The sequence below is a fragment of the Dipteris shenzhenensis genome, chromosome 31, assembly GCF_047967505.1.
Source record: "Dipteris shenzhenensis isolate YYH24624 ecotype China chromosome 31, Dip_SZ_1.0, whole genome shotgun sequence".
Lineage (NCBI taxonomy): Eukaryota > Viridiplantae > Streptophyta > Polypodiopsida > Gleicheniales > Dipteridaceae > Dipteris > Dipteris shenzhenensis.
The window spans coordinates 18,505,572-18,513,471 of NC_141626.1; positions in this window are offsets into that span (position 1 = coordinate 18,505,572).

A 7,900-nucleotide genomic window follows, 5' to 3' on the forward strand; every position below is an offset into this window, starting at 1 on the left:
GACCACATAACGCATTATGCGACATGTGCAAGCATCTTCCAATGGTTATATTGAACGAGCCATATTTTTTTGCCATTAAGTGTATACACCCACAAACAAATACTTGGCATTTTCGCAAAAAATTCAAAGAAGTGAGGATTTGTTACAGCATTGCATTTACATGTTTGTAGTGATCTTCAAATCCCATGGCTTGGGAAAATTTGTGTATGCTTTATGTTCATATTTCTTGGGATGATGGGGCCAAACACACCATGTTTATGGTGATATTAGGCATGTATTTTTCATCTAATTTCTAGGAAAGGACGAGTGTGGCATTTTGAAAGATTAACAAGATGCAATGGAAGTGACCATTTACCAATACATTTTACGCTTACTCGTGGTTTTTAAATGATGTTGGCAGCATGCTGCAGTGTTGGACTTGGATGAGAACACGTCTTTTTTTGGTGTGTATGATGGCCATGGAGGTGAGCTTATTGTTTATTATAGCCTTGCATGTCTTTTGGCATTTCCTATATTAACTTGGATATTGTGAATCCTTATTTTGTTTATCAAAGTCCAAATTGCAGTTTTTTTTCATCATGTTGCAGTGCGAACCTTTTACTGTGCTTGTAACTTGCTATGTTCTTGAAGTTCATACAATTGTTGTCATTTTAAATAATGAACTCTCCCCCTTCCCCCATGCCTCCTGGTCCCACCGAAGAGACGCTATGGATGACTCTTGATGAGCGATGGTTGAGCGCTTGCCTAATAAGGCTCTACTTTTTCATGCAAGGGCAAGATGAGAGTGCTTCAGGTCACTTTGGCTTCATGTCATGTGTGCCATTAGATCCAGACCAAAGGAAGTTCCGTACCAATCTTCTAAGCTCGTCAATGCAAGAGCATTAGAAGAATCAACTTGAAGTGATGTACTGAGTAGAGGCTAAAATACATGATTCACTTCAAGGGCTCTAGAGGTTAGATCTATGGTGATGGAGCTCCAATTAAGTAGCTTCCTTCTAGCATTCTCTAGGACTGGTAGGAGTGTTTTCCATGCCTACCTGACAACCCGGGTTGTTGACAATATTACTCCTCTCTATCCATTTGAAGCCAAGCTCAACTCCCCATCCTGAAGTGTTTGTATCCTTGGCCCAAAATCCAACTGATTTGTGCAGTTTATAAGTGCCCTTGCTACAAGATAGAAATCCACATGGCAGCTCTAAAACAATGAAGGTTCCTGATCCAGAAAAATGTATGCTAAGCTAAGCTATGTATCTAAAAAATGAGAGGTTGAGACTCAAGAGCCAAAACCCAGCACCGTGGTAGCTCTCTCGTGGGCTATAAAAATATATTGGATTTGTGTATGGCGGGCTGTCTCCCACTGTGGCGGAGGGTGTTGTCTCTCGACCTCTGCATCCGAAGAGCTATGTCAAGAGTGACTCCTAGCTCGGGCAGTCTCCTGTGAGGACTGAGATGGGTCGGACCTCGATCGTGCGCGCTCTGGTCGCTCTCCGTGGCGTGCGTGGACTCATTTCCCTCGCTTGGCGGTATCGTGTCGTGTCTCACCACTAATACATGCTGCTCGCATGTCTACTAACTTCTCTTCCTCCATTCCTCTACGTCTCGGGGTGGATTCAAATGCATAAAAGTCCATGGCATGTCGTTGTGACTGATCTACCCCAACGACCTGTGGTGCTGTCAATGTGTGCTATTGTCTGATCTGTCATAGTACCGTCTCTATGTGATGTCGTATCTTGATTAGATAGAGCCCAATGCAGACTTGGTCATGGAAGTGGATTAGTCGGTAGAGTAGATCAAAGCCATGCCCCTCCTGAAAGAGGCAGCGATATTGTCCTCGGAACTCATAATAGGCTGGGCAGATACACAGAAAATGCTCCTCTATCTCAATTGTCTCCAGTGTATATAATCTGTAGATCTGCTGCTCTCTAGGTATGTTGTAGCTCTCTTGCCTCGATCCTCAGCTGATGTGACGAGACCCGCATCTATCCAATGGCTATCTTCAGTGCATGTGAGACTTCTCTATCCTCAAGGTACTGGAGTCTGATGATGAGTCCATCCTGCGACACTATTCGGAAATGATCACGATAGAACTGGATCTTGGTGGGGTACTCCTGGTCCCCTCCCCAAGTTCGGGATGTATAGAGTTGGAGGAGGTCTAACCGTATGATACGGTTAATCTCATCACGAAGGATGGACTTGGATGGTGCGTCCATGCTGGATTGGAAGGGAGGCAGCTGATCCATTTGGATACCAAGACTGGCAAACAATGTGGAGACATGTGCATATCATGTATCAGCCCCGCTCTCTGCTAGTTCTATAGAGGACTCTCGTGCCAACCTCAGTGGTCTCCAGTGAGGCAAGTCCCATACTCATGGAGGAAAGCCACTGTCTGGAAAAGGTCATCAACCTGGAGTGGTGTCATGGTGAACTCTGCCTGTAATATGTGATGTGGGACCGAGGGCTTGCTCCAAATCATCCTGAAACCCATAGTCACCTGTAGCCGCTCAAATCTCTTCCACTTTGTTGCCGAGAGATCACTCCCCCAAAAAGGTGCTACGCACATGGCAGTCGGCCTCAATAGGGTGTCAAAAAGCCAGCCCTTTGATGGCGGGTCCTAGAAGTGCATTTGAAAGTAGTGCCTCTCTAGTCAAGCCAAAGCTCCTTGTCCTTGCGTGAGTCGTGCTCTGGCCACATGTACCATCTTGTAAATTGGCCTTGTGAAGAATGCCCCCAAGTATGTGTAGGACTGAACTATCTCTATTGGTTCACCCCGGTTTTTTGGAAGTTTTTGTTTCTTAATTTGCTTGTTTATTTTTGCTTAGTCATCTTCCTCCTTTCTCTTTATTTCTTGTTTTCTTTCTCTTTTGTTTATTTGACGTATTTTAATAAGCACTGGGTTTGCCCAAGAGACTCTGCGGGTCTTTAGAAACCCAGTATAGCTGCTTATGCTTGGGCACCGATGACGACATAAGTGTTGCTTTGCTTGCTTAGTATGTCTTTCTTTTGTTTTTCAAAAAGTTTTTGTTACCTCTTTTTTCTTCTCTTTCGTCTTCTCTTTTATTTTATGTGTAGATTTTTGGACTTTAGAACAACAAAACATCTAAATTTGTATGGTTGGATATATTCTAGGCTTACAAAGGTATATCTCTATTGGCTCACCCCGATAAGTGATTCTATGTTGGTGTAGTACACCATGTGAGGTATTGAAGATGATAACCTTGGTCTTCCCATGGTTGTTTGTTAAGTCCCTCTCCTTGGAAAACACCTCTAGTGCCTCCAGATGTCTCTAGCCCCTCTGTCGAAGATGACTATGTCGTCCGCGTATAGCAATATTTGTATCATCAAGTCGGCCAGCAGTGACCCCGCACCTCCTAGGCAGTCAATGAAAGATGTGATCTAGTCAATGTAGAGCCCAAAAGGGTCGGTGAAAGAGGGCATCCCTGCTTCACTCTGATGGTACTCTCAACCTAGTTTGATAGGTCCCCCAGGACCCTAACTCTCCCTCTAATGGACTCGTATAGGATCATCACTCCCCAGATCAGAACCTCTGGAATCTTCATCTCCTGAATCCCTGATCATGCGAGAGCGTGGGAGAGTGTTGAAGGCCTTCTGGAATTCTACAAAGCTCTGGTGTCTCGATTTCACCTCCTCAATGTGGCCCTCAAAGTGAAGATGTGATCAAGGTGGAGTGCTGTTGTCGAAAACTTGCCTATCCAAGAGCCCGCTGCCCATGTGGCTCTGTGTGAGTGCTCAGCTACCCCTAGTACCAATTTAGGCCATACTGTGATCTCCCTCTCTAGTACCGACCCATAGATCTTGACCAGAGTATGGCTAGTCATAAGAGTGCGGTAATTCCCAGTGTCCATGGGATATCTTGGCTTTGTGTATGGGCACAATGGTGGTAGTGCTCAAAGTAGATGGGAACCCATGGCATACAGCGTGGCTGAACATCTCTACTTGAATCGGAGGTAGGACCTCTTGCCCATGTGCATAGTGCTCAATCCGTAGTCCCTCGTGATCTTGAGCTCTCCGGTTGTGGAGCCGGCGGAGGGCACGCTTTGTACATTTTGTGTAGTGAACAGACGACATGTGTAGGCCTAGGCATGGAAGTCATATTAGGTGGTGTCTACATAGCTAAAAATGGCGAATCCAATTGAGGATTTTGTTAGCCTCCCTTGCCTCATCATATCTGGGGAACTCAATTCTCTCTTGCGGTTGGAATTAGGACCTCTTAGAAGGGGTACTCAACTCTTCATCCCCAAAGTTTAAAGTCCTCTTAGTCCCTAATCTTGTCATAATGGACTGCTCAATCATATTGCTAAGCTGGAAAATCAGCTTATCAACAGGAGTCTTCTCTCTTCCTCTTACACTTGGATTTTGGATTATAATCCATGTGTGCTGGGTTTTGAGTTGAAGGCGTAAACTCATCACCTTGTTCTTGGCTGGTCTCATTTCTTCTTTCATTGCGAAAGGAGAACTCCCTATCAAGAGGTTGTTGAAGGAGAGACTGCTGTAAATCTATTTGTGGGTTATCATACTCAAGATGTGTGTAACTCTCACCTAATCCATTCCCAAAGTTTAAAGTCCTCTTAGTCCCTAATCTTGTCATAATGGACTGCTCAATCATATTGCTAAGCTGGAAAATCAGCTTATCAACAGGAGTCTCCTCTCTTCCTCTTACACTTGGATTATAATCCATGTGTGCTGGGTTTTGAGTTGAAGGCGTAAACTCATCACCTTGTTCTTGGCTGGTCTCATTTCTTCTTTTATTACGAAAGGAGAACTCCCTATCAAGAGGTTCTTGAAGAAGAGACTGCTGTAAATCTATTTGTGGGTTATCATACTCAAGATGTGTGTAACTCTCACCTAATCCATTCTCTTCAGGAGGGGGTGAAGGTGTTCTTTCTCTCTCTCCTTGGGGTAATAGAGGAAAAGGAATAAGTTCATTGTTATATCTCCCTTCCCCTTCCATTCTTTCCTTTTAGTAATACTAGAGAGAAAATGACTTGTTGTAATTTTTTTAAAAAGGGTTTATTTTACAGCAAAAGTCAAGTGTTGTAGAGTTGGTGGTACTTATCCGACTCCCGCTTCGCTTGTGTCCAAAAACCTCTTCAAATGACCTCTTCTTCCCTCTCTTTTACGCTCTTCTTCTTGTATTTTTGCTGTAAACTGGTACACTCTGTTTGGGCTACTTATTTTGAGTGGATTGGAGCTCTAGATACCGTTATAGGGGGTACTTGGTGAGTGGATCACCCCCTTAAAATCTTGTTCCAATATGACTTTCTATTTGGGAGAACGGGGGGATCTCTTTTTCTCACAGTTTAAGGATTTTAAGGGTACATTCACACAGGGGGAGTCACCCCGTTAGGACACCCCGTTCACCGTTCAAGGCAAAAAATTTCCAAGAAATCCCTTGTTTTAGAACCTCAAGAATTCAGGGTTGGGAAGGAAGGAGAAGTTTGTTTGCAGGCCGGAAAGTACATTGTGCAGGATGCACTATTCGCTGCAAATGCGTGGCGTCGAAGGTTCCGGCGCCTGATTCTGTGGCGTTCACTGATCGTGCTTCTCCTCTGCTGTCTACGGCTACTTCTGTCACGGATCCTACCTTTCTCTCCATTGTCCGCGAGTGCTTCTGTCGCACCCGACAAGGTAGATTACTCTTCGCAAGTAATCTACCTTGTTATATTCATTAACCTTTTCTTTCCATTTGTTGTAAGAACTTGAGTTCCTACTCTTGGGTAATGGAGCAAGCCCCTAACCTAATGGAACCTCGTTTTCTCTTAGGAAACTGAGTTCATATGACTTACTTGAAGCTCTATTGTGTCTCTTGACTCTACTTGTTACTATCTCAAGAGTAGGTGGAGTGTGATCTCTTCACTCCTAGAGGTGCTAGAATCCTCTATTTCTTCCACTTTGTTGTCCTCTTCTTCTTCAAAATCACTTGAAGACTTCTCATTACCAAAACAATCATCCATTAACTAGAAATACGCATGAACAAATGACTAGATCAAAAGATAAAATCAAATGTCAAGAGAAGAGAAAGAAAAGTGGCCAACCAAAATGTAAAAACAACAAATGGTAAAGGGAAAATAAGCCCCACACTCATGGAAGACGATACTAAAAATCACATCACGAAAAGAAGAAGATACAAACTCTATCTCTCCAAGATCAACTAGGGAAAAGAAAAAGCTCCTTTGAGCCAACCATGACAACTGAGTACCTAAAATCCCTGCATACAAAGAAGAAGAAGAAGAAGCAAGAGCCACACACTTCCATCGATCAACAAAGGGAGACTAAAGATGTGGGGAGGAGGGGGGCTTCTTTTATGGAAGACTAGGACCTGGGCGATGATATGAAGGAATTACATCAATGACCTTGTCCAAGGCTATGTATGGGGCATTGTTGGTCATGAACTAAGCTGGCTCGTGGCCATCACTAGTCACGACAAAAATCGGCATATTACTAGTCCCAATTTCCATGGAGTCTAAGGCAAGATAAATGCCCTAGCAGGGCAGCTTGTACAAGACAAGCAACTAGAGAGATAGGAAGGGGACTTGTAGCTAGTAGTACCAAATGTGTAGGAGGCGCCATATGGACACTCTATCAAGGACCACACAAAAAATTTCTTGAAACTTTTCTTCTTCCTTGGGAAATCTCTAGCAAAATGCCCAAAGCTCCTATGTATCTGACAATGGTCCTACTTGGCTGTGATCTCAACTCTCTACCTGAATAAAGAGCCATCAAGACGCTGGAGCATGATGTGGTCATTGGAAATATTAGCGTAAAAAACAATGACCCTAACTCTAGGAACCCCATCGATTCTAATTGCCTTTGTTGCAGAAGAGGGTAAACTAGGAGGGTGCATCTCTATGCCGAGTTCAAAAGTGCCTCTAATCATGGCTAGGAGTCAATGAGTAGAAGAGAGGTAGAGGGGAAAGCTAGAGGGAAGCAAGGCTAATGGAAAAGATGTGCAAGGACAGCGAGAGGGGAGCTTGACAAGGAGGAGTTGCAGACCCTGGCCTTTTGTGACTTTGAAAAAATGCCACCCTAAGGTTTTGCACTACATATCCTTAGGAAATTCTCATTAAGAAGATATTGGGTATTAAGGTTACAATGTTAACCAGGAGCCCAAGCATGTATTGCATAATCGCTTGTGCTGCTATCATCTGTAAGCTCTCTATGTTGCGAAAGAGGGTAAACTAGGAGGGTGCATCTCTATGCCCAGTCAAAAGTGCCTCTAATCATGGCTAGGAGTCAATGAGTAGAAGAGAGGGTAGAGGGGGAAGCTAGAGGGAAGCAAGGCTAATGGAAAGGATGTGCAAGGACAGTGAGAGGGGAGCTTGACTGGGAGGAGCTGCAGACCTTGGCCTTTTATGACTTTGAAAAAATGCCACCCTAAGGTTTTGCACTACATTTCCTTTGGAAATTCTCATTAAGAAGATACTGGGTATTATGGTTATGATGTTAGCCATGAGCCCCAGCATGTATTGCATAATTGCTTGTGTTGCTATCATTTGTAAGCTCTCCATTATTCATTCCTTGAATGTTTTTATCTACTTTAGATATGTGCAATACCCAAAGTATCATGAAGATATTGCACATTTTGAGGTGTTGCAATCTCTAGTGTTCCACTAGATACTATCTAAATTCAAGAATATTATTGTAGTATGCAAATTTTGAGAATCTATTGACAAAACAATATGCAAAACTTGCAACCTTGCTTTATTTGGCGAAAGGGTTACTTGGAAAGCTTTGAAACAAAACCCATAGAAATATATGCACGGGCAGGATGAGTTAACGTAAGCAACAAGTGTGCATTCTCCCAGAGCTTGTTGAACGTGAGTCCACATAGGTTTGAACCATTCATCCTCTATGCCACCCATGGCATATGCCATATCTAGAG